The sequence below is a fragment of the Gossypium arboreum genome, chromosome 8 (genome assembly GCF_025698485.1).
Source record: "Gossypium arboreum isolate Shixiya-1 chromosome 8, ASM2569848v2, whole genome shotgun sequence".
NCBI lineage: Eukaryota > Viridiplantae > Streptophyta > Magnoliopsida > Malvales > Malvaceae > Gossypium > Gossypium arboreum.
The window spans coordinates 95951406-95978005 of NC_069077.1; positions in this window are offsets into that span (position 1 = coordinate 95951406).

The window sequence follows — 26600 nt, forward strand, 5'->3', positions numbered from 1 at the left end:
CCTGATGGGCCATATGAATGTGATTGGGCCTGATGGGCCATGTGAGCGAGCTTGGGCCTAAAGGGGCCAAATGAATAAGTGTGGATCTATTAGTGTTTAGTAAAGGGGTTGTGGACCTAGTTTTTGGTAACTACTCAAGCAGACAAAAAAATTAAATAATTAATTAATCACGACCGAGGACGAGTCATAAGGTTAAGGTGTGCCAATGGGTATATGCATGTCTAGGATTGGATCTAGGGAGAGCTTGGTACTTAAGCGGTCTTAATGACTCACCTCCTCTTCTCTGGAATCCTACTTGGTGCATAGTATCTGTTCACTTTAGCCAACGAGACTTGTTAACTGGCCAAGGTAAGTAATAAACCCATAATAAAGAGAAATTATCGAAACAACCTCGATTTGTAAAATTATCGAAATACCCTCGATTTGTAAAATTACCGAAATACCCTTAATTGTGAAATTACCGAAATACCCTCGATTTGTAAAATTATTAAAATACCCTTAATTTGTAAAATTACCGAAACACCCTCAATTTGTAAAATTACTGAAACACCCCAGATTTGTAAAATTATCGAAATACCCTTGTAGTGTAAAATGACTGACATACCCCTGTAGGGTAAAACGATTGTTTTGCCCTAGAGGGTATATGACTGACTTAGACTTCGAATTTGACTGATTTGATTATGAATGTATGACTGCGTTTTAATTGACTTGACTGTGGTGGTATGACTGATATGCTCTTAATATTTGTTTAAAAGATTGTTACTTAGTATGGCCATTCTGCATACACGTGTGATAATTGAACATGATATACACGACATAGTGCATGGGTTGGGAATTATGGAACGGAGGAAGTATATGAGGATCGCATGGTTGTTTAACGATCGTGGATCCACCGATGGCTATTAAGCCTAATATTTGATTAGCAGTTTGCTGCAATGAAGGTAGTACCGCAATCGGGCTACCATTGATGTGTATCGGATGGGTGGGTCGATATTTATATCCCCACATGATGTGTACCGAGGGACGGAGTTGGTGTGTAGGGTTGGATTATTGGGGTGGGTTGCACAGCATTGCATGTATGATATTATTGCAATGTTGGCTTTGGCCCAACAAAGGCTAAGATGGGCTAGGCCCAATTGATTCTGTTATGGGCTGTGACCCAAATGATATTGTAACGGGCTTTGACCAACGTATGCTCTGAATTGGACTGTATTGTTACTGTAGTGGGCTCCACCCGCATCGATTCTCAATTACATACATTTCTTGTATTACTCTAGTAAGGGGATTACACATTGAGTTTTCGTAAACTCACCCCGTTTATTAACTGTGCAGGTACTCCCCAGTGTTAAGTGGATCGGTGTCGTAGAGGGACTCGGAGACGACAACACAACTATACATGTTTTTCTATTTCGTTTATTCAGTTAAGCACTTTGGTTTTTGATTTGGGTTGTATTAAGGCCTTTTTATTTTCTTAACCTTTTATTTGTGAAATTTTTTTAGTATGCTTAATATCTGTTAAAAGTAGGGCACGATTTTCCAAAACAACAACTGGCTTTCATAAAATCTCGTTTCTGCAACTGTTTAAAAGTAAGCTTCCGCAAACAGTAAGGTTTTAAGGGAATTAACATTTCACAAGTTTTAAAATGGCCAGAGGTTTTGAGTAGTAAGAAGGGTTTTCAATGTGATCATGGTTTTTGAAAAACACTTCAATGTGACATGCTAGATTCGAGCATAACTTTTAGGTCGGGTTTGGGATGTTACATTTAGTGGTATCAGAGTCAAGTTACAAAACTCGGCTGTGGAATGGGTTTTAAAATTTGATTTTCGGAAGAATTGTTTCAAAAAGTTTTGAAAAGATTTGAAGTATTTGAAATGCGTTTCTGAATATTTTCCTGAAAGTGTGGTTACCGAGTCTCCGGCACTGAATCCATAAGTTTTCTGTTAGACTGTACTTAAAGTTAGATTTTGTATTTATTCAGTGTATGTTCTGGAAATCAGATTTTTTTTTTAGTTACCAACAATATTGTGATGGATTTCGAAGGCAAGCAAGGTCGTGAGGAGTTGCCCGTCTCCCCGGAACATGAGATGGTTCAAGAAACTATAGTTAAGGTAAGTCCACTAACTTCGGGTAACAATAACCCGGAGCTTGGTACGGAGGCGCTGATCGGTTGGTAAGGGAAGTGCTGGAAGAAGTGTTCGAGACAAGAGTTAAGGCGTATGGTGAAACACTTTAGGCGAGGCACTTGGAGTACAGTAGGAAGAGGGATCACAGTTCCGTTTATGTCAGGTGTATTTTGTTTGGATGTGATGTTTAAATATAGAAATTGTAGGCATGTGTGGTAAATATTTGTTTGCTTATGTGGTTAGATGTTTTGGTTGGGTGTGAGAGGTTTTGAGATTAAGTTAAAAGTGTATTCATGTAGTTTGGAATTAGAGTGCGCAGTGGCAGCGTAGTGGTGCAGATTGAGCTAAGTGCTTGTTCAGATAGTTTAAAATTTCAAGGACGAAATTTTTTTAAGGGGGTAGAATTGTAACGCCCCGAATTTGGGCCTAGAAGTATTGGGCCTTTAGTATGGGTCTGTAAGGAGGTTGTATATAAGCATTTAACTGTACAAGGAAATGACACAATTAAAAGTCTACTTTAGTGGTTAATGGCCCTGAGAAGTGTTGGAGAAATCTTGGGTTCAAACCTGGGTTTTTGTAACACCCGTGCAAGTCCGTTCTGGGAATCGGACACAAAATGCACAGACTTAACTATTTTCACAGTCCATTTAGAAATTTCCAGACTAGCTGGTCACTGCATCACTGTCGCCTTAAAAATCATATCTTGAGTTTCAAAGCTCAAAAATTAGTTTCGTAATTTTTCCCTGAAACTAGACTCATATGTTCATCTACAAATTTTTTTGTAGAATTTTTGGTCAAGCCAATTAGTACAGTTTATTAGTTAAAGTCTCCCCTATTCCAGGGTTCGACTACACTGACCTTCGTGTGTTACGAATTAAATATCTCCTTGTACAGGGCTTTAATACTGATGCTGTTTGTTTCTATAGAAACTAGACTCAGAGAGGAATCTATACATATATGGCATGACTCCTAATTATCTCTGGTTAATTTACAATGAATTTCCAAAGTCGGAACAGGGGATCCAGAAACCGTTCTGGACCTGTTTCACGAGAACTTTAATATCTCTTAACATATAACTCATATGACCGTTTCGTTTCTTCCATATGAAAGTAAATTCATCAAAGTTAATTTAAATAATTTATTCACTTTTTAATACCATTCCTACTATTTTTAGTGATTTTTCACATCCACATCACTGCTGCTGTCAGCATGTGCCTTTAAGGTAGGCTTTACCTATTTCATGATTTCCATGATTCAATTGGCCCTTTTTGCATACATAGCACAAAGTGTGATCATGATTAACCATTCCAATGGCTAATCGTTTCAAAACAATTCCATACCTCATAATGATCAACATACAAACGATTATGGTACTATGCTAAAACGATATATAAGCCATTTTCGCATGGCTATCCAAGTTTACACAAAACCGAAAGGTACATGACCTTCAACAAAAGGGTAGTCCTATACATTAACCAAAATATCCTCTCACTACTAGTCTATTCTACACATGCCATAAGATATTCCAAAACATAGCAGTACCAAACAGGTGGATAGTGATAGTGTGACTAGTTCTTGACGATCCCGAGCACAGTAGCCGCAATGAGACCTATGAGGCAGAGGAAATAGAGTAAGCGGAGTAAGCATTACAATGCTTAGTAAGTTTTAAGCAGTGTCAACAGATAACAATCAAATTATAACATAGTTGTTCGTATTTTATTTCACTCTTCCTTCGGCATACCATCCCTTTACCGAATATAGACATCTCATCATATACAATAGGCGATAAACTCTCACATAAAAGTGAGCTCATGTGACATAGATATATCGTAGATTTCACATAACCTCTCACACAAATCCGATGTCACATAATCATAGGAATAGTCCCATAGATTGCTCTCGTATGCATCATATATAAACTTGGAGTACATACTGTTTAACCTTTCGCATTGCGTATATTTATAAGCAATTCTTATTACGAAGTCTTACCGGACATAATCTCCACACGTAGTCATCGGGTCTCACCGGAACATATTTCAAGTTTCATGTACACTTAATCACATGTTACAACATTCACGTTAGCCATTCGGCTTTACCACATATATATATACACTTTCACATTCATCACGTCGGCCATTAGGCCTTATCACATATATATACATTTTCACATTCATCACATCCCCCATGAGGCCTTATCACATATATATACCTTTTGACATTCATCACATCGGCCATTAGGCCTTATCACATATATATACCTTTTCACATTCATCACATCGGCCATTAGGCCTTATCACATATATATACACTTTCACATTCATCACATCGGCCATTAGGCCTTATCACATATATATACACTTTCACAAATTTTGATATCAAAGATCCATCTAACACTCATGTATCATTTTACAATATCACAATTTAGAATTCAAGTATGGGATCAATCAATAGCTTATGGGCAACTAAAACAAGTTTTATCCATGTTTACAACAAAATCACATATTCGCTACGAGCTGTTTTCCTGAGCAATGGTCACTAAATTATTTATACCCGAGCTACAAGACTCCAAATCACTTGCCGTTAATTTTATCAGAATATAGACTCATATATCTTCCATCCATGAAATTTTCAGAATTTTTGGTTTGGCCAATCAATACCAGATTTTTCTTAAAGTTTCCCCTGTTTCACTGTTTGACTAATCTGACCACTCTTAGCTACGAATCAAATTTTTCATTGTACAGAATTCGTAATGTGTTCTATTTGGTTCCATTTGAAACTAGACTCATTAAGGAGTCTAAGCATATAAATCTTATCTTATAACCATTTTTGTACAAATCATAATGATTTTACAAAAACAGAACAGGGGATTTCGGAGTCATTCCGACACTGTCCCGCACAACTTTAAATATCTCTTTATAGGACATTTCTTTGCTTCCACAGTCTCTTTTATAAGAAACTAGACCAACTAAGCTTTGATTAGATATTTTATTCAGCCTATAATTCCACACCAACAATTTATAGTGATTTTCTAAAATCACATTACTGCTGCTGTGCAAGCAAATTATTACAATTTGCTCTTAAATTTCCAAGTCCAAACACTTATGAACTTACCATTTGGGTTTAAGACATATCATGGCCACATCATATCTTATTAAATCAACTCATTATGTCCTATTATGATTGAATTTAATCAACGTTTAATCACTTAAAACTTACCTCGGGAGTGGTCGACGACTAGATATCCACGGCTATTCGTTTACTTTCTCTTTTCCCCTATCCGACTTTGAGCCTCTTTGCTCTTAAGCTTGGATTACACAAATTTAACTTATTGTTAATCAACTAATCAAGCATTGTATCATGAGCATATTCGGCTTTCACACATTTTAAACATAGTAATAATCATGCACATTAAAATCAAAATGCAATTAATCCCATACACAAAAATATAGGACACTTCACTTCCATCTACTTATATACACGTATCACATAAGACTATTTCATACTTTCTATCACCTAAACAAACAACAAATTTTCCAATTAATTTCTTGAGTCCACATTCGGCATCTATATCCACAAAACACATTAGCCAATTACTATAAATCATCTAAACATCTTTCACTTAAATCACACATACATATCATGCTAGCACATAACACCATGATTTTGTCCTAATTTGGACAGCCAATAATTTAAGTATTACAGCAGCATATTAATTAGTAATAAACTATCTTAAGTTCAATTTTAACTCCCTCATGCAGCAACCACACAGCATGCAAGTTAACTTCCAACATCCGGTCAAAGCATTTAAATAAAAGAATTTGCATGCTAAATTTCCAGCATTTGGACAACATTTCAACTTGAAATTTTCCAGCCTTTCACCTTCAATATTTCGAATATTCAAAAGCAAAAAGAAGAGTACAACTAATCAATTAAATTTTTTTGAACATAATTCAAGGTATATGTTCAACTAAATATTCATGTTAACTCATAATCAATAAGATATTAAGTAGAAAATAAAAACATTATTAGCATGCATGCTATCTACATACAACAACCATTCGACTTCCATCTATTATCAATCCTCAATACACAAAACATCAAAACCCATATCAAAGAAATATAAACATCTATGACCAAATGTCATCTTCATGACATAGCAAAGATTTGAACCATGGGCTAGCTAGAACTCAAGCTAACAACTAAAACATGCATGAATCTCATGGCACAACATCAAACATACCTCAATCTAGTTACATGCATGGCCGAACCTCTTCGACCTTTCTTCTTCCTTCCTCCTTAAAATTTTCAGCCAAGGATGAACCAAAGGATGAACACTTTTTTTTGTTTTTCTTTCTTCCATTCACGGCAAAAGGGGGGGGGGCATGGATGAGACCATTTTTTTCATCACTCCTCCATTTCATTATTTAATTACCATGCTCTTTATTTTATTTTTCCTAACATACATCACTAACCTAACATGTTTGTGACATGTTTCCACCCATAGCATGGCCAGCCACTATGCCATAATTTGGCTAATTTGACATGCAAGGACAATCACTTTCCCACATATATTAATAGGCCACTTGAACACTTGCCTAGCATATTTCTAAATTGTCTCACATAAGTCCCTACTAATAAATTTCACATACTGACCAAATTAAAGTATGAAACTATCACACAAGCATTTACGCACATCATAAACACAGAATTTAATCTTTAATTATTTATAAGACTCGGTTTCATGGTCCCGAAACCACTCTCCGACTAGGGTCAATTTAGGGCTGTCACAACTCTCCCCCACTTAAGAAATTTTCGTCCCCGAAAATCTTACCGGTAAATAGGTTTGGGTACTGTCCTCTTATTGAATTATATTCATATAAACATTAGCTCATCGATAGCAATTGTAATTCACTATTGATTTCGCATCGACCTATAGAATCGTTTTCTTATCTTAAAACAAATACATAAACATTTCTACAAGTATGCACATATATCTCATTTTCTTGATTTCATAAGCAATAATCACTTAATTTAATTCACAAATGCATTTCAAACACATATTAAGCACATATTAACATGTATAATTCACATCATCAACCCACATATTTGTAACCCATATTTTCATTCATGTATAAGTCAGAACTCGACCGAAAGTACACATATACTCAAACATCCCAATAAATATCCTTTATAATTCCATCATATCTCACTATTCAGCTTAACCTCTTTCCAACAGAAAATCAACTTTCACATACCTAAACATTGAATTCATTTAGCACATTCAATCACTGTTAACGATACCCGTTGAATCATTCGGAATCATTACGGATACTCATTAAGCACATATAGCCCTTACAATGCCATATCCTAGATATGGTCTTATATATTCTCACATATCGAGCCGATGCCATGTCCCAGACATGGTCTTACACACTATCTCAAATCAATGCCTTCGTCCCAGACGAGGTCTTACATGAATTCCATTTCACACACTTAGTGCCCACTGACCGATCTCGCACCCATAGTGCTCGGTTAAAGGAATTCGCACACACATAGTGCCTCTAATCATTCACACACATAGTGCTCTTATTCATTTGTTATTACACATAGAAATGACTTAACCAAGTCTATAAACATCATGTATGTACACTTTTAAACATATCATCTCATTTAAGTTTGAATTCGTATAGTAATGAACACTTAGACTTTGCTCAAATTACCGGCACGAAGCCTACTAGGCACGGAGGCCCAAATACACGTCACCAGCATGATTGCTCTTCGGGACCTAGCCCGGATATAACACCAGCACGAATGCTCTTCGGGGTTTAGCACGGATATATCACTAGCACGAATGCTCTTCGGAACTTAGCCCGGATACATCACTAGCATGAATGCTCTTTGGAACTTATCCCGGATACATCACTAGCACGAATGCTCTTTGGAATTTAGCCCAGATATATCATTAGCACGAATGCTCTTCGGAACTTAGTCCGGATATATCATTAGCACGAATGCTCTTCGGAATTTAGCCCGGATATATCATTAGCACAAATGCTCTTCGGAACTTAGTCCAGATATATCATTAGCACGAATGCTCTTCGAAACTTAGTCCGGATACATCATTAGCACGAATGCTCTTCGGAACTTAGTCCGGATACATCATTCTCAATTCTCATGTACATATACACATATAGCAATACACATTAGTATATCATTTACATTACTTGAATACAAACACAACATGCTTATCGACCATTCAACTTCCAGTTCCATAGCCACATACAAAAATCACATTTATAGTCATAACACTCTTTAGAAATTGCATCACTCATATCCTTAATTCAATCCGAATCTAAATTCAAATACGAGTACATGATACGTACCTGATCAACTTAATAATTTAGGCATATCTAAGTGAAGTTATATCGCAAATTCTCATAGTCAGAAGCTTGCTACAGCTCGATCGGGATCAAGATCCATTACAATACAGCAACCACCTTTTAATAGTCAAAAATCATCACACTATCATTTTATCACTTTATGGCATGTATAAATATACTCACGCGTGCTACGTTAGTCCTAGAATCGACTAAACCGTAGCTCTGATACCAATAAAATTGTAAGACCCCGTACCCTATTCCGTTACCGGAATCGGACACAAGGTGCACACAGACTTCACTATTTTCACAGTCCATTTAGAAATTTCCAGACTAGCTGGTCAGTGCATCACTGTCGCCTTAAAAATCATATCTTGAGTTTCAAAGCTCAAAAATTAGTTTCGTAATTTTTCCCTGAAACTAGTCTCATATGTCCATCTAAAAATTTTTTTCTAGAATTTTTAGTCGAGCCAATTAGTACAGTTTATTAGTTAAAGTCTCCCCTATTCCAGGGTTCGACTACACTGACCTTTGTGCATTACGAATTAAATATCTCCTTGTACAGGGCTTTAATACTGATGCCGTTTGTTTCTATAGAAACTAGACTCAGAGAGGAATCTATACATATATGGCATGACTCCTAATTATCTCTGGTTAATTTAAAATGAATTTCCAAAGTCGGAACAGGGGATCCAGAAACCGTTCTGGCCCTGTTTCACGAGAACTTTAATATCTCTTAACATATAACTCATATGACCGTTTCGTTTCTTCCATATGAAAGTAGATTCATCAAAGTTAATTTAAATAATTTATTCACTATTTAATACCATTCCTACTATTTTTAGTAATTTTTCACATCCACATCACTGCTGCTGTCAGCATCTGCCTTTAAGGTAGGCTTTACCTATTTCATGATTTCCATGATTCAATTGGCCCTTTTTGCATACATAGCACAAAGTGTGATCATGATTAACCATTCCAACGGCTAATCGTTTCAAAACAATTCCATACCTCATAATGATCAACATACAAACGATTATGGTACTATGCTAAAACGATATATAAGCCATTTTCGCATGGCTATCCAAGTTTACACAAAACCGAAAGGTACATGACCTTCAACAAAAGGGTAGTCCTATACATTAACCAAAATATCCTCTCACTACTAGTCTATTCTACACATGCCATAAGATATTCCAAAACATAGCAGTACCAAACAGTGGATAGTGATAGTGTGACTAGTTGCTGACGATCCCCGATCCTGTAGCTTCGCAATGAGACCTATGAGGCAGAGGAAACAGAGTAAACGGAGTAAGCATTACAATGCTTAGTAAGTTTTAAGTAGTGTCAACAGATAACAATCAAATTATAACATAGTTGTTCGTATTTTTATTTCACTCTTCCTTCGGGCATACCATCCCTTTACCGAATATAGACATCTCATCATATACAATAGGCAGATAAACTCTCACATAAAAGTGAGCTCATGTGACATAGATATATCGTAGATTTCACATAACCTCTCACACAAATCCGATGTCACATAATCATAGGAATAGTCCCATAGATTGCTCTCGTATGCATCATATATAAACTTGGAGTACATACCTGTTTAACCTTTCGCATTGCGTATATTTATAAGCAATTCTTATTACGAAGTCTTACCGGACATAATCTCCACACGTAGTCATCGGGTCGTGCCTGACATAATCTCCACACGTAGTCATCGGGTCTCACCGGAACATATTTCAAGTTTCATGTACACTTAATCACATGTTACAACATTCACGTTAGCCATTCGCTTTACCACATATATATATACACTTTCACATTCATCACGTCGGCCATTAGGCCTTATCACATATATATACATTTTCACATTCATCACATCGGCCATGAGGCCTTATCACATATATATACCTTTTCACATTCATCACATCGGCCATTAGGCCTTATCACATATATATACACTTTCACAAATTTTGATATCAAAGATCCATCTAACACTCATGTATCATTTTACAATATCACAATTTAGAATTCAAGTATGGGATCAATCAATAGCTTATGGGCAACTAAAACAAGTTTTTATCCATGTTTACAACAAAATCACATATTCGCTACGAGCTGTTTTCCTGAGCAATGGTCATTAAATTATTTATACCCGGAGCTACAAGACTCCAAATCACTTGCCGTTAATTTTATCAGAATATAGACTCATATATCTTCCATCCATGAAATTTTCAGAATTTTGGTTTGGCCAATCAATACCAGATTTTTCTTAAAGTTTCCCTGTTTCACTGTTTGACTAATCTGACCACTCTTCGCTATGAATCAAATTTTTCATTGTACAGAATTCGTAATGTGTTCTATTTGGTTCCATTTGAAACTAGACTCATTAAGGAGTCTAAGCATATAAATCTTATCTTATAACCATTTTGTACAAATCATAATGATTTTACAAAAACAGAACAGGGATTTCGAGTCATTCCGACACTGTCCCGCACAACTTTAAATATCTCTTTATAGGACATTTCTTTGCTTCCACGGTCTCTTTTATAAGAAACTAGACCAACTAAGCTTTGATTACACATTTTATTCAGCCTATAATTCCACACCAACAATTTATAGTGATTTTCTAAAATCACATTACTGCTGCTGTCCAAGCAAATTATTACAATTTGCTCTTAAATTTCCAAGTCCAAACACTTATGAACTTACCATTTGGGTTTAAGACATATCATGGCCACATCATATCTTATTAAATCAACTCATAATGTCCTATTATGATTGAATTTAATCAACGTTTAATCACTTAAAACTTACCTCGGGAGTGGTCGACGACTAGATATCCACGGCTATTCGTTTACTTTCTCTTTTCCCCTATCCGACTTTGAGCCTCTTTGCTCTTAAGCTTGGATTACACAAATTTAACTTATTGTTAATCAACTAATCAAGCATTGTATCATGAGCATATTCGCTTTCACACATTTTAAACATAGTAATAATCATGCACATTAAAATCAAAATGCAATTAATCCCATACACAAAAATATAGGACACTTCACTTCCATCTACTTATATACACGTATCACATAAGACTATTTCATACTTTCTATCACCTAAACAAACAACAAATTTTCCAATTAATTTCTTGAGTCCACATTCGGCATCTATATCCACAAAACACATTAGCCAATTACTATAAATCATCTAAACATCTTTCACTTAAATCACACATACATATCATGCTAGCACATAACACCATGATTTTGTCCTAATTTGGACAGCCAATAATTTAAGTATTACAGCAGCATATTAATTAGTAATAAACTATCTTAAGTTCAATTTTAACTCCCTCATGCAGCAACCACACAGCATGCAAGTTAACTTCCAACATTCGGTCAAAGCATTTAAATAAAAGAATATGCATGCTAAATTTCCAGCATTTGGACAACATTTCAACTTGAAATTTTCCAGCCTTTCACCTTCAATATTTCGAATATTCAAAAGCAAAAAGAAGAGTACAACTAATCAATTAAATTTTTTTGAACATAATTCAAGGTATATGTTCAACTAAATATTCATGTTAACTCATAATCAATAAGATATTAAGTAGAAAATAAAAACATTATTAGCATGCATGCTATCTACATACAACAACCATTCGACTTCCATCTATTATCAATCCTCAATACACAAAACATCAAAACCCACATCAAAGAAATATAAACATTTATGACCAAATGTCATCTTCATGACATAGCAAAGATTTGAACCATGGGCTAGCTAGAACTCAAGCTAACAACTAAAACATGCATGAATCTCATGGCACAACATCAAACATACCTCAATCTAGTTACATGCATGGCCGAACCTCTTCGACCTTTCTTCTTCCTTCCTCCTTAAAATTTTCAGCCAAGGATGAACCAAAGGATGAACACTTTTTTGTTTTTCTTTCTTCCATTCACGGCAAAGGGGGGGCATGGATGAGACCATTTTTTTTTCATCACTCCTCCATTTCATTATTTAATTACCATGCTCTTTATTTTATTTTTCCTAACATACATCACTAACCTAACATGTTTGTGACATGTTTCCACCCATAGCATGGCCAGCCACTATGCCATAATTTGGCTAATTTGACATGCAAGGACAATCACTTTCCCACATATATTAATAGGCCACTTGAACACTTGCCTAGCATATTTCTAAATTGTCTCACATAAGTCCCTACTAATAAATTTCACATACTGACCAAATTAAAGTATGGAACTATCACACAAGCATTTACGCACATCATAAACACAGAATATAATCTTTAATTATTTATAAGACTCGGTTTCGTGGTCCCAAAACCACTCTCCGACTAGGGTCAATTTAGGGCTGTCACAGTTTTAGCAAAAATTTTTGTAATAAGTGAATAAAACCCTGGGTGCTTGGATGAAGGCCTTTAAAATTATTATGGTAAATAAATGACATAAGGTAGCTTGTGGTCTAGTGGTTGTGGCGTCATTAAGGTTGCAAGGGAGCCTGGGTTCAAGTCTTGGCTCTTGCAATTTATTTTGGTTTTTCTTTTAAAGGAACCTGAACTTTGGCCTATAGACCTTATGTTTAATTGAGGATAACATATGACACAGAACGAACCTGTGGTGGAGTGGCAAGGTGGCGTGTTGTGTAACTGTGAGGTCTAAGGTTCAAGTCTTGGGATGCACAATGTAGTATTTATTTTGCTGTTTGAGCTGTGTAGGAGGTGGAGTTGGACTGGAACTCTGTGGTTGAGGTGGTCATAACAAAATAAGGAATTTTCCCAATGGTTGAAAGTAATCCCACATCGGGAAGCTAACATGGGAATTGGTGAGAAGCTGGCTTTAAATAGAGTGAACCAGATGAGTTGGTGAAAAAGAAAAAGGTGATTAAGACCCAATGCAGGATGTGCCAAGGTTGGTGATCGTGGACTTCAGCGCGTTCTCACAAACACGTGTGTGTTCACGCCCTTCTTTGTTAGAAATCAGCAAAAGCTGAAAGCCGCCACGAGCGTTCTCGTGTGTTGGGGCTGTTCTGGGCCCGTGGGCCCGCTTGTGTAAATCTAACTATTAGGTGGGAAGTAGCTGGGCCTAATGGGCCATATGAATGTGATTGGGCTTGATGGGCCATGTGAGTGAGATTGGGCCTAAAGGGGCCAAATAAATAAGTGTGGATCTGTTAGTGTATAGTAAAGGGGTTGTGGACCTAGTTTTTGGTAACTACTCAAGAAGACATAAAACTTAAATAATTAATTAATCGCTACCGTGGATGAGTCATAAGATTAAGGTGTGCCAACGGGTATATACATGTCTAAGATTGGATCTAGGGAGAGCTTGGTACTTAAGCGGTCTTAATGACTCACCTCCTCTTCTCTGGAATCCTACTTGGTGCATAGTATCTGTTCACTTTAGCCATCGAGGACTTGTTAATGGGCGAAGGTAAGTAATAAACCTATAATAAAGAGAAATTACCGAAACACCCTTGATTTGTAAAATTACCAAAATACCCCCGATTTGTAAAATTATCGAAATACCCTCGATTGTCAAATTATCGAAATACCCTTGATTTGTAAAACTACCGAAATACCCTCAATTTGTAAAATTATTGAACACCTTCGATTTGTAAAATTACTAAAACACCCCCGATTTGTAAAATTATCGAAATACCCTTGTAGTGTAGATGACCGACATACCCCTGTAAGGTAAAATGACTGTTTTTCCCTTGAGGGTAAATTACCGACTTAGACTTCGAATTTGACTGATTTGATAATGAATGTATGACTGTGTTTTAATTGACTTGAATGTGGTTGTATGACTGATATGCTCTTAATATATGTTTAAAAGACTGTTACTAAGTATGGTCATTCTGTATACATGTGTGATGATTGAACATGACATACACGACATATTGCATGGGTTGGGAATTATAGAACGGAGGAAGTATTTGAGGATCGCATGGTTGCTTAACGACCGTGGATCCACCGATGGCTATTAAGCCTAATATTTGATTAGCATCTTGCTGCAATGAAGGTAGTACCGCAACCGGGCTACCACTGATGTGTATCAGATGGGTGGGTCGATATTTATATCCCAAGATGATGTGTATCGGGGGACAGAGTTGGTGTGTAGCGATTGGATTATTGGGGTGGGTTGCACAACATTGCGTGTATGATATTATTGTGATATTATTGCGATGTGGGCTTCGACCCAACTAAGGCTAAGATGGGCTAGGCCCAATTGATTCTGTTATGGGCTGTGACCCAAATGATATTGTAACGAGCTTTGGCCCACGCATGCTCTGAACTAGACTGTACTATTACTGTAGTGGGCTCCGGCCCAGACTGATTCTGAATTCTATTTGTTTACTGACTGTTACTATAGTAAGGGGATTACACACTGAGTTTTCGTAAACTCACCCCGTTTATTAACTGTGCAGGTACTCCTCAGTGTTAAGTGGATCGGTGACGTAGAGGGACTCGGAGATGACAACACAACTGTACATGTTTTTCTATTTCGTTTATTCAGTTAAGCACTTTGGTTTTTGATTTGGGTTGTATTAAGGCCTCTTTATTTTCTTAACCTTTTATTTGGGAAATTTATTTAGTATGTTTAATAACTGTTAGAAGTAGGGCACGATTTTCCAAAACAACAACTAATTTTCATAATATCTCATTTCCGCAACTGTTTGAAGTAAGCTTCCGCAGCAAGTAAGGTTTTAAGGGAACACAAGTTTTAAAATGGCCAGAGGTTTTGAGTTGTAAGAATGGTTTTCAAGGGGAACATGGTTTTCGAAAAACACTTCAATGTGACACGCGAGATTCGGGCCTAACTTCTAGACCGGGTTTGGAGTGTTACATAGACTGAGAAAAGACGAAGATAATTGAGTTGACGATTCAAATCGGCAATTTCGAGTACGAGGTAAGTTCGTACGTGTTAAATGATGTTAAAAGTATATTTTGATGCTTTAATTATACATAAAGTGTGTATATTTTTTATTATGGATTGAATACGATGATAAATCAACTGCATTTGGCACTAAGTGTGCGATTCATAATAGCTTCGGCTATAAATAGTACTAAGTGTGCGAAATGGTATACCTTTGGCTATATGAAGCACTAAGTGTGTGATACCGAGATTGTTTCGGTTAATTGAGATGGCACTAAGTGTGCGAAAATCATTCTAGCTTGGGCCAAAACTTAAAGCACTAAGTGTGCATATGCTTAAAGCATGAATAATCTTCGAAAAGTTTTAAAATATCCGGACGAGAGATGAGAATGAAAATGAATAAATACAGAAAGGTTCAGGTATGTACGATACCTATGTGGTAGATGATATTATGTATATGAAGTTCGTGGATTGATATATGTTGGCATAGAATTGATAGATGAACCGAGAACTAATAAGTGTTTATGTGTTGATGTTTTATATTATATAAGTTGTTAATGATATTTAGTATGAGCTTAGCACGCTTTTAAAAGCTTACTTTGTGTGTGTTTGCATTGGTTTATAGATATTGAAGTTGCTATGAGCTCGGGGATCATTGAGGATCGTCACCACACTATCGAATCTCATTTTGGTACCTTTTGAAAATGTATATAGTAAAGTATGGCATGTATAGGCTAGAAGTACTTTGGATAGGTTTTATAATGTTTATATTTAGCCATGTGATATGGTTTGGTATGGTTGTGATTATGGTTTGATTTTGGATATATGAAATGTAATGAAATATCATCTATTGATGTGTTTATGAATGGTTGAGAGAAATGGTAAACTTGGTGAGTTTTGGTATGAGATTTGGTCATGAGTTTAGAGATTATGAAACCATATGTTTTGATATGATTTGATCTTATGTTTTGGCACAATTGAGTTGAGTTTATAAGTATGTAAATGGTTGTTAATGTTATGGCATGAATGTTGTATGGTTTGGTTTAGAAATTGACTGAAATGGTTGTGCATTTATGCTTGATTTGGTGCTTGTAGGTTTGACCCAATTGGAGTGGCAAGTTGGCTATTCAAATGGTCTATTTTTGTCTATACAAGTAGAGACACGGACATGTGTCTCAGCCGTGTGCAACACACAGCTATGTTGCACGGCCTTGTGTCACCTGGGTTACCCTACAATTGTAAGTCAGGCTTGAGCACGGCCAAGGCACACGAGCGTGTGTCTAGCCATGTGGCCCAAGTCAGATTCGACCATGGCCAAAGTACACAGGCATGTCTTGTGGCCGTGTGAGCAAGTCAGTATCTATACTCTATTTTGACATGGTCGAAACACACAGGCGTATGACCTGTACTATTTTAAAAATGTTTAAGTTTTGGGAAAATTTTGCATGAGTTCAGTTTAGTCCCAAATCCTTTCTAATGCACGTTTTAGGTCTCAATGACCTATATAAGGGACTCTATATTGATGATTGATCTTAAATACTTCCATGCTTATGAAATGAATGTAAATGTTCTAATTTTGTTCAATAATGCCTTTAACCCTAGTTCAACAACGGATACGGGTTAGGGTGTTACATTTGATTGGAATTAGAGCTATGGTTTAGTCAGTTTTAGGACTACCATAGCGTATGTGAGTCTAACTATACAGGTCATCTTTATGAATTGCGATAGTGTGATGAATCCTGACATTGAAAAGTGCTCTTATATAGCAAATGGATCTTGATCAAGTCGTAGCGGATGATGTCTAAAGTAAAGCACCTGCTTCCGCGCAAGGAACAATGTCATCTGATTCTCGACCGGCTACGAGTAGCCGTGATGGTGAGGCTAGACAAGCATTCTATCAGATGATGAACGATTGGTGTAGCCAATATATTATAACCAATCCGGCTATTCAACAACCTCTGCCCTTGGTTAATTTGCCACAAGCTCTTGTTATGCCATCAGTGAATCCGGTTCTGATAAGTAAGCCTCCGGTAGATAAGATTAGGAAGTATAGGGCTGAAGAGTTCCGAGCTACAACGAATGATGATGCTGAAAAGGATGAACTCTGGTTAGAGAACATGATTAGAGTGTTTGACAAAATATCATTTAATCTTGAGGAATGTATAAAATGTGTTGTTTCACTTCTGAGAGATACGACGTACCATAGGTGGAAGACTTTAACATCCGTGGTTTCGAGTGAACGAGTCACTTGTTATTTCTTTCAAGCTGAATTTCAGAAGAAATATATCAGTTAGAGATTCATCGATCAAAAACGTAAAGAGTTTCTTAAGCTTAAACAAGGTCGTATGTCTGTCATAGAATACGAATGGGAATTCGTAAGTTTAAGTCAATATGCTCGTGAATGTGTATCTTCCGAGGCAATAATGAGCAAAAAATTCGAGCATGGCTTAAACGAAGATATTCGTTTGCTAGTTGGGATTCTTGAGATTAAAGAATTTGTTGTACTTGTTGAACGAGAATGTAAAGCTGAAGATCTTGGGAAAGAGAAAAGAAAAGCTGATTATGAAGCTAGAGAAGTGTGAAAGAGATCATCGGGCAAGTCATTTTAGTCTGCAACAAAGAAATTTCGATATGATAATAGCCATTCAAAGGCTAGTGTGGGACATTCCGATAGAGATCATGTTAGATCTCAATTGAGCTTTAAAGCTCCAACTACGCCTGTTGCCAATGTTGGTAATGTAAAGAATGAAAAACCTGAGTGTGATCAATGTAGAAGACGACATTTTGGAAAGTACTAGGGAAAGAGTAATAACGAGATTGTTACAGTTGTGGTTCACGAAATCATTTTATAAAAGATTGCCTAGATTTAGCTGAAAATGATAATGTCCAGAATCTGAGGTCGAGTGGCAACGCTTCTTGTGGTAGACCTCTCAAAAATATATGAAATGTAAGCGGTAGTCAAAGAGGAACAAAAGATACAACTGTTGGATCTGAGGCTCGTGCACTTGCCAGAGCCTATGCTATTCGAGCTCGTAAGAAAGCTTCGTCGCCAGATGTGATTACGGGTACATTTACTCTTTATGATACTTCTGTGATTGCTTTGATAGATCCTGGATCAACACATTCGTATATATGCATGAACTTAGTGAACAGCAAGACTTTGCCTATAGAGTCTACTAAATTTGTAATTAGAGTTTCGAACCCCCTAGGCGGATGTGTTTTGGTCAATAGAGTCTACAAGAATTGTCCGTTAATGTTTCGAGACATTTTTGTTCTGCTAATCTGGTGCTGTTGCTCTTTGATGAATTTAATATAATTCTGGGTATGGATTGGTTAACTTTGCATGATGCTATTGTGAACTGCAAACTAAAAACTATTGATTTGAGATGCAAGAACGATAAAATAGTCAGAATTGAATCTAGTGATTTGAAAGGATTTCCTGCTATAATATCTTCGATGAAAGCTTTGAATATTGTGAGAAAGGGTTGTGAAGTCTATTTTGCTTATGTTATTGATTCAAGAATGTTAGAAAAGAAAGTTGAATCTGTGCCTATTGTTTGTGAGTTCCCTGATGTGTTTCCTGAAGAAGTTCTGGGTTTATCTCCAGTTAGAGAAGTTGAATTTGGCATTAAATTGGTACCTGGTACTACTCCAATTTTGATAGCTCCGTATAGAATGGCTCTGACTGAAATGAAAGAATTAAAGTTACAGTTGCAATAACTAACCGATAGAGAATTTGCTAGACCAAGTTTTTCACCTTAGGGTGCTCCAGTTCAATTTGTGAAAAAGAAAGACGGAACGATGAGAATGTGTATAGATTATCGTCAGTTGAACAAAGTGACTATTAAGAATGAGTATCCTTTACCCCGAATTGACGATCTGTCTGATCAATTGAAAGGAGCTTATGTGTTTTTGAAATAGATTTGAGATCAGGCTATTATTATTTGCGAGTGAAAGATTAAGAAATTCTGAAAACTGCTTTCAAAACGAGGTATGGCCACTATGAATACTTAGTTATGCCTTTCGGATTGACTAACGTACCTGCTATTTTTATGGATTTGATGAATAGAATTTTCAGACATATTTAGATCAATTTGTTGTTGTATTCATTGATGACATATTGATTTATTCACATGATGAATCCGGACATGCCAAGCATTTGAAATTAGTGCTACAGATTTTGTGAGGTAACAGTTATATGCGAAGTTTAGTAAATGTGAATTTTGGTTACGAGAGGTTGGTTTTTGGGTCATATTGTATCAGCCTCTCCGAGTTGATCCGAGTAAAATTTCAGCTACTTTGGATTGGAAACCTTTGAGGAATGTCTTTGAAGTCTGTAGTTTTTTGAGACTTGCTGGTTATTACAGCAGATTCATAAAAGGTTTTTCAATGATTGCGACTCCGTTGACAAAACTGTTTCAGAAAGATGTGAAATTTGTGTGGTTTAAAAAGTGTCAGAACAGTTTTGATCAGTTGAAAACTTTGTTGAAAGAAGCTCTAGTATTGGTACAACCTGAATTGGGTAAAGAATTTTTAATTTACAGTGATGCTTCATTGATCGGTTTGGGGTGTGTTTTGATGCAAGAAGGTAAATTCATTCCTTATGCTTCGAGACAGTTGAAGCTGCACGAAAAGAACTATCCGACACACGATCTTGAGTTAGCCGCTATTGTGTTTCCTCTAAAGATTTGGCGTCACTACTTGTTCGGTGAGAAATGACATGTGTATTCTGATCATAAGAGTTTGAAATATCTGATGACTCAGAAAGATTTGAATCTACGATAGCGAAGGTGGCTTGAACTGCTTAAATATTATGAACTTGTGATAGATTATCATCCAGGAAAAGCAAATGTTCTTACTGATGCCTTAAGTCGAAAATCATTGTTTGCTTTGCGTGTGATGAATGCTCATTTGGTTTTGTCCGATGATGGTTCAGTTTTAGCTAAATTAAAAGCAAGACCTTTATTCTTACAGCAGATTATCGAAGCTCAGAAGATTGATAATGAAATTTTAGCTAAACAAGCTCAGTGTGATGTAGAGCCTGATTCTGAATTCATAGTTGATAAAGATGATTGTCTGAGATTCTGAGATAGAATTTGTGTTTCGATAAATCCAGAGTTAATTCAGATAATTTTGAGTGAAGCTCATAATAGTTGGTTATCTGTGCATCCGGGAAGTACGAATATGTATAACAATCTGAAACAGCATTATTGGTGGTCTGGAATGAAAAGAGATATCTCTAACTTTGTTTCAAAATGTTTGATCTGTCAGCAAGTTAAAGCTGAATATCAGGTGCCATTTGGTTTGTTACAACCGATTATGGTTCCGAAGTGGAAATGGGATTGAGTAACAGACTTTGTTTCGGATTTACCCCTGTCTCTGAGAAAGAGAGATGCAATCTTGGTTGTAGTTGATCGACTGACGAAATCAACTCATTTTATTCTGGATCGATCTGATTACTCACTTGATAAATTAGCTGAGTTATATATTTTCGATATTGTGAGATTGCACGGCGTGCCATCATCTATTGTATCAAATAGAGACCCGAGATTCACATCACGATTCTAGAAGAAATTGTAAGATACTCTCAATACTAAATTGCACTTTAGTACTACTTTTCATCCGCAAAAGAACGGTCAATCCGAGTGGATTATTTAGATACTTGAGGATATGTTGAGATGTTGCATTCTTGAGTTTGAAGGTACGTGGGAATAAATATCTACCTTTAATTGAATTCGCTTATAATAACAGTTTTTAGTCAAGCATTTAAATGGCACCGTACGAAGCTTTATATGGTTGCAGATGTCGTACACCTTTGTATTGGACAGAGCTGAGCAAAAATAAGATTCACGGGGTTGATTTGATAAAAGAAGCTGAACAGAAAGTAAAATTGATCCGAGATAGCTTAAAAGCAGCTTCCGATCGTTAGAAATCTTATGCGGATTTGAAAAGGAAAGACATTGAGTTTGAAGTTGGCGACAAAGTGTTTTTGAAAGTATCTCCGTGGAAGAAAGTACTTCGGTTCAGTAGAAAGGGCAAATTGAGTCCAAGGTTCATTGGGCCGTATGAGATTACCCAGCATATTGGGCAGTACCATATAGATTGTTATTGCCACCAGAGTTAGAAAAGATTCATGATGTGTTTAACGTATCGATGCTTCAACGATACAGATCTGATCCGTCGCATGTGATTTTCTTGTCTGAGATTGAAATTCAGTCTGATATGACTTATGAAGAAAAGTCGGTCTGTATCTTAGCTCGAGAGGTTAAAGAACTACGAAATAAGAAAATTTCGTTAGTAAAAGTGATGTGGCATTAACACTGTATTGAAGATGCCACATGGGAGCTTGAGGATGTTATGAGACGACAATATTCGAATCTATTTAACGGTAAGATTTTCGAGGACTAAAATCCCTAAAAAGGGGAGAATTGTAACTGTCCGGTTTAGACTCTAGTCAGAACAATGGTTTTGGGACCACATATCCTAGTAAAAAAATGTTTAAAAATTATTTTCAGTGCTTTTGATGTGTGAATTAGCATGTGTGAAAGTCTCGTATGAAAATTTGAATATTTGTGTGCCGATTTGATAGAAAGGAGCTAATCGCGTAAAATGTGAAAGTTACTTGCTACTTGTTAAAAGTGCTTAATCGATTTGGCTTTATGATTGTAAGGTCCTTATGAGGTTATTTGTCTATTGAAGGAATTAAATGACATAAAAGGGCATGTGTTAGGTGAATGAATAATTATAATGCAATGGTAAAATGGAAATTGAAGAATTAATATATGTTTAATAAAATTAAAAGCATGAAACTAGCCATTTTATTCATGTTGTTGCCGAATTCATCAAAAGAAAAAGAAAGAAATACAAGCTAGGGTTCGGTTTTGATTTTTTTATTAAGGTATGGTTTTGACTCGGTTTTTAATAATTTCTATGTTTTTGTAATCGTTGCTTCGTATACTATCAAGCCCATGTCTCAATTTCTGATTTTGTTGATGATTTTGAAATGTGCCATTGATGAAATTATGAGTTTTGTGAATTTAGTTGTTGATAAATGGAGGATATGTTTTGGGTTAACATGTTTTGTCTTTGGATTTTTGATGAATTTGAGTAAAATGGGCTAAATTGTGAAAACTGTAAATTGAGTGACTAAAAAAAATGTGTGGTCTAGTATGAGTACTAGGAGAATTCGACCAAGCATGAGTATATGCAAATTATGTGTATTTTTTTATTTTGTGAATCAGGGACTAAAGTGTTAAAATGTGAAAATGTGAGGGCTAAATTGTAAAATGCCCTAAATGTATAATTGTGGATTGAATTGAATGACTTGGTTAATAAAAAGGGTTAATTTTGAATACATATAGATCAAGGAAAGAGGAATTTAAATTTAGACCAATAAAAGTCAAAGATAATCGAGTAGAAGATTCAAATCGACAATTTTGAGTACGAGATAAGTTCGTACGTATTAAGTGATGTTACAAGTATATTTTGATGCTTTAATTATACATAAATTGTGTATATATTTGATTATGGATTGAATACAATGATAAATCAACTGCATTTGGCACTAAGTGTGTGATTCGAAATAGCTTCGGCTATAAATAGCACTAAGTGTACGAAATGGTATAGCTTCGGCTGTATGAGGCACTAAGCGTGAGATGCCGACATAGTTTTGGTTAATTGAGATGGTGCTAAGTGTGTGGAAATCATTCTAGCTTCGGCTAAACCTTAAAGCACTAAGTGTGAGGATGCTTAAATCATGAATAATCTTCGGAAAGTTTTAAAATATCTGGACGAGAGATGAGAATGAAAATGATTAAATACAGGAAGGTTCAGGTATGTACGATACCTATGTGGTAGATGATATTATGTATATGATCATGGATTAATATAAACATATGAATTATGCTGGCACAGAATTGATAGATGAATCGAGAACTAATAAGTTTTTATGTGTTGATGTTTTATATTTTATAAGTTGTTGATGATATTTAGTACGAGCTTACTACGCTTTTGAAAGCTTACTTTGTATGTGTTTGCATTGTTTTATAGAGATCGAAGCTGTTATGAGCTCGGGGATCATCGAGGATCGTCAAGACACTATCGAATCTCATTTTGGTACCTTTTGAAAATGTATATAGTAAAGTATGGCATGTATAGGCTAGAAGTACTTTGGATAGGTTTTGTAATGTTTATATTTAGCCATGTGATATAGTTTGGTATGGTTGTGATTATAGTTTGATTTTGGATATATGAAATGTAATGAAATATAATCTATTTGATGTGCTTATGAATGTTTGAGAGAAATGATAAATTTGGTGAGTTTTGGTATGAGATTTGGTCATGAGTTTAGAGATTATGAAACCATATGTTTTGATATGATTTGATCTTACGTTTCGGCACGATTGAGTTGAGTTTATAAGTATGTAAATGGTTGTTAATGTTATGGCATGAATGTTGTATGGTTTGGTTTAGAAATTGACTGAAATGGTTGCGCATTTATGCTTGATTTGGTGCTTGTAGGTTTGAACCAATTGGGGTGGCAAGTTGGCTATTCAAATGACCTATTTTTGTCAACACGAGTAGAGACACGGGCATGTGTCTCAGCCGTGTCCGACACACGGCTATGTTGCACGGTCGTGTGTCACCTGGGTTACCCTACAATTGTAAGTCAAGCTCGAGCACGGTCAAGGCACACGGACGTGTGGCTAGTCGTGTGACCCAAGTCAAATTCGACCACGGCCAAAGCACATGGGCGTGGCCTGTGGCCGTGTGAGTAAGTCAGTGTGTAAACCCTATTTTGACATGGTCTAGACACACGGGCGTGTCTAAATTCGTGTGAGGCACATGACCTGTTCAGACGGGCGTGTGACTTGTACTTCTTTAAAAATGTTTAAGTTTTGGAAAAATTTTGTATGAGTTCGGTTTAGTCCCAAATCCTTTGTAATGCATGTTTTAGGTCTCGATGACCTATATAAGGGACTCTATATTGATGATTGATCTTTAATACTTCAATGCCTATGAAATGAATGCCAATGTTTCGATTTTGTTTGATAATGCCTTTAACCCTAGTTCGACAACGGATACGGGTTAGGGGTGTTACATTTGATTGGTATCAGAGCTATGGTTTAGTCGGCTCTAGGACTACCATAGCGTATGTGAGTCTAGCTATACATGCCATATTTATGAATTGCAATAGTTTGATGAGTCCTGACATTGAAATGTGCTCTTATATAGCTAATGGATCCTAAACGAGCTTTAGCGGACAATGTCGAAAGTACTGCGCCTGCTCTCGTAAAAGGGACTGCACTATCTAATTCTCGACCGGCTACAAGTAATCGTGATGGTGAGGCTAGACAAGCCTTCTATCAGATGATGAACGATTGGTTTAGCCAATATATTAGAACAATCCAACTCTTCAACAACCTCCACTGTCGGTTAATTTGCTGCAAGCTCCTGTTATGCGGTCAGTGAATCCGGTTCCGATAAGTATGCCTCCGATAGATAAGATTAGGAAGTATGGGGCTGAAGAGTTTCGAGCTACAAAGAATGATAATGCTGAAAAGGCCTAATTCTGGTTAGAGAACATGATTAGAGTGTTTGATGAATTATCATTGAATCCTGAGGAATGTATAAAATGTGTCTTTTCACTTCTGAGAGATACGGCGTACCATTGGTGTAAGACTTTAACACTTGTGGTTCCGAGTGAATGAGTCACTTGGGATTTCTTTCAAGCTGAATTTCAGAAGAAATATTTTAGTCAGAGATTCATCGATCAGAAACATAAAGAGTTTCTTGAGCTTAAACAAAGCCGTATGTCTGTTACAGAATACAAACAGGAATTCGTAAGATTAAGTCAATATGCTTATGAATGTGTATCTTTCGAGGGAATAATGTGCAAAATATTCGAGGATGGCTTACACGAAGATATTCGTTTGCTAGTTGGGATTCTTAAGATTAAAGAATTTGTTGTGCTTGTTGAACGAGCGTGTAAAGCTAAAGATCTTAGGAAAGAGAAAAGAAAAGTTGATTATGAAGCTAGAGAAGTGCAAAAGAGATCATCAGGCAAGTCATTTCAGTCTGCAACAAAGAAATTTTGAGATGATAATAGCCGTTCAAAGGCCATTGTTGGACATTCGAAAAGAGATCATGTTAGATCGCAATCGAGCATCAAAGCTCCAACTACGTCTATTGCCAGTGTTGGTAATGTAAAGAATGAAAAACCTGAGTGTGATCAATGTGGAAGATGACATTTTAGAGAGTGCTGGAGAAAGAGTAATAACTAAGCTTGTTACAGTTGTGGTTAATGAAATCATTTTCTAAAAGATTGCCCAGATTTAGCTGAAAAAGATAATGTCCAGAATTCGAGGTCGAGTGGCAACGCTTCTCATAGTAGACCTCCCAGAAATACAAGAAATGTAAGTGGTAGTCAAAGAGGAACAAAAGACATAGCTGTTAGATCCAAGGCTCGTGCACCTGCCAGAGCCTATGCTATTCGAGCTCGTGAGGAAGCTTCGTCGCCAGATGTAATCACGGGTACATTTACTCTTTATGATACTTCTGTGATTGCTTTGATAGATCTTGGATCAACATATTCGTATATATGCATGAGCTTACTGAATAGTAAGACTTTACCTGTAGAGTCTACTGAATTTGTAATTAGATTTTCGAACCCCCTAGGCAGATGTGTTTTGGTTGATAAAGTCTGCAAGAATTGTCTGTTAATGTTTTGAGACTTTTGTTTTCCTGCTGATCTGATGTTGTACTCCTTTGATGAATTTCATATAATTCTGGGTATGGAATGGTTAACTTTGCATGATGCTGTTGTGAACTGCAAACAGAAAACTATTGATTTGAGATGCAAGAATGATAAAATAGTCAGAATTGAATCTAGTGATTTGAAAGGATTGCCTGCTGTAATATATTCGATGAAATCTTTAAATATTGTGAGAAAGGGTTGTGAACTCTATTTTGCTTATATGATTGATTCGAGAATGTTAGAAAAGAAAGTTGAATCTGTTCCTATTGTCTGTCAGTTCCCTGATGTGTTTCCTGAAGAAGTTCGGGTTTACCTCCAGTTAGAGAAGTTGAATTTGGCATTGAATTGGTACCTGGTACTACTCCGATTTTGATAGCGCCGTATAGAATGGCTCTGACTGAATTGAAAGAATTAAAGTTACAGTTTCAAGAA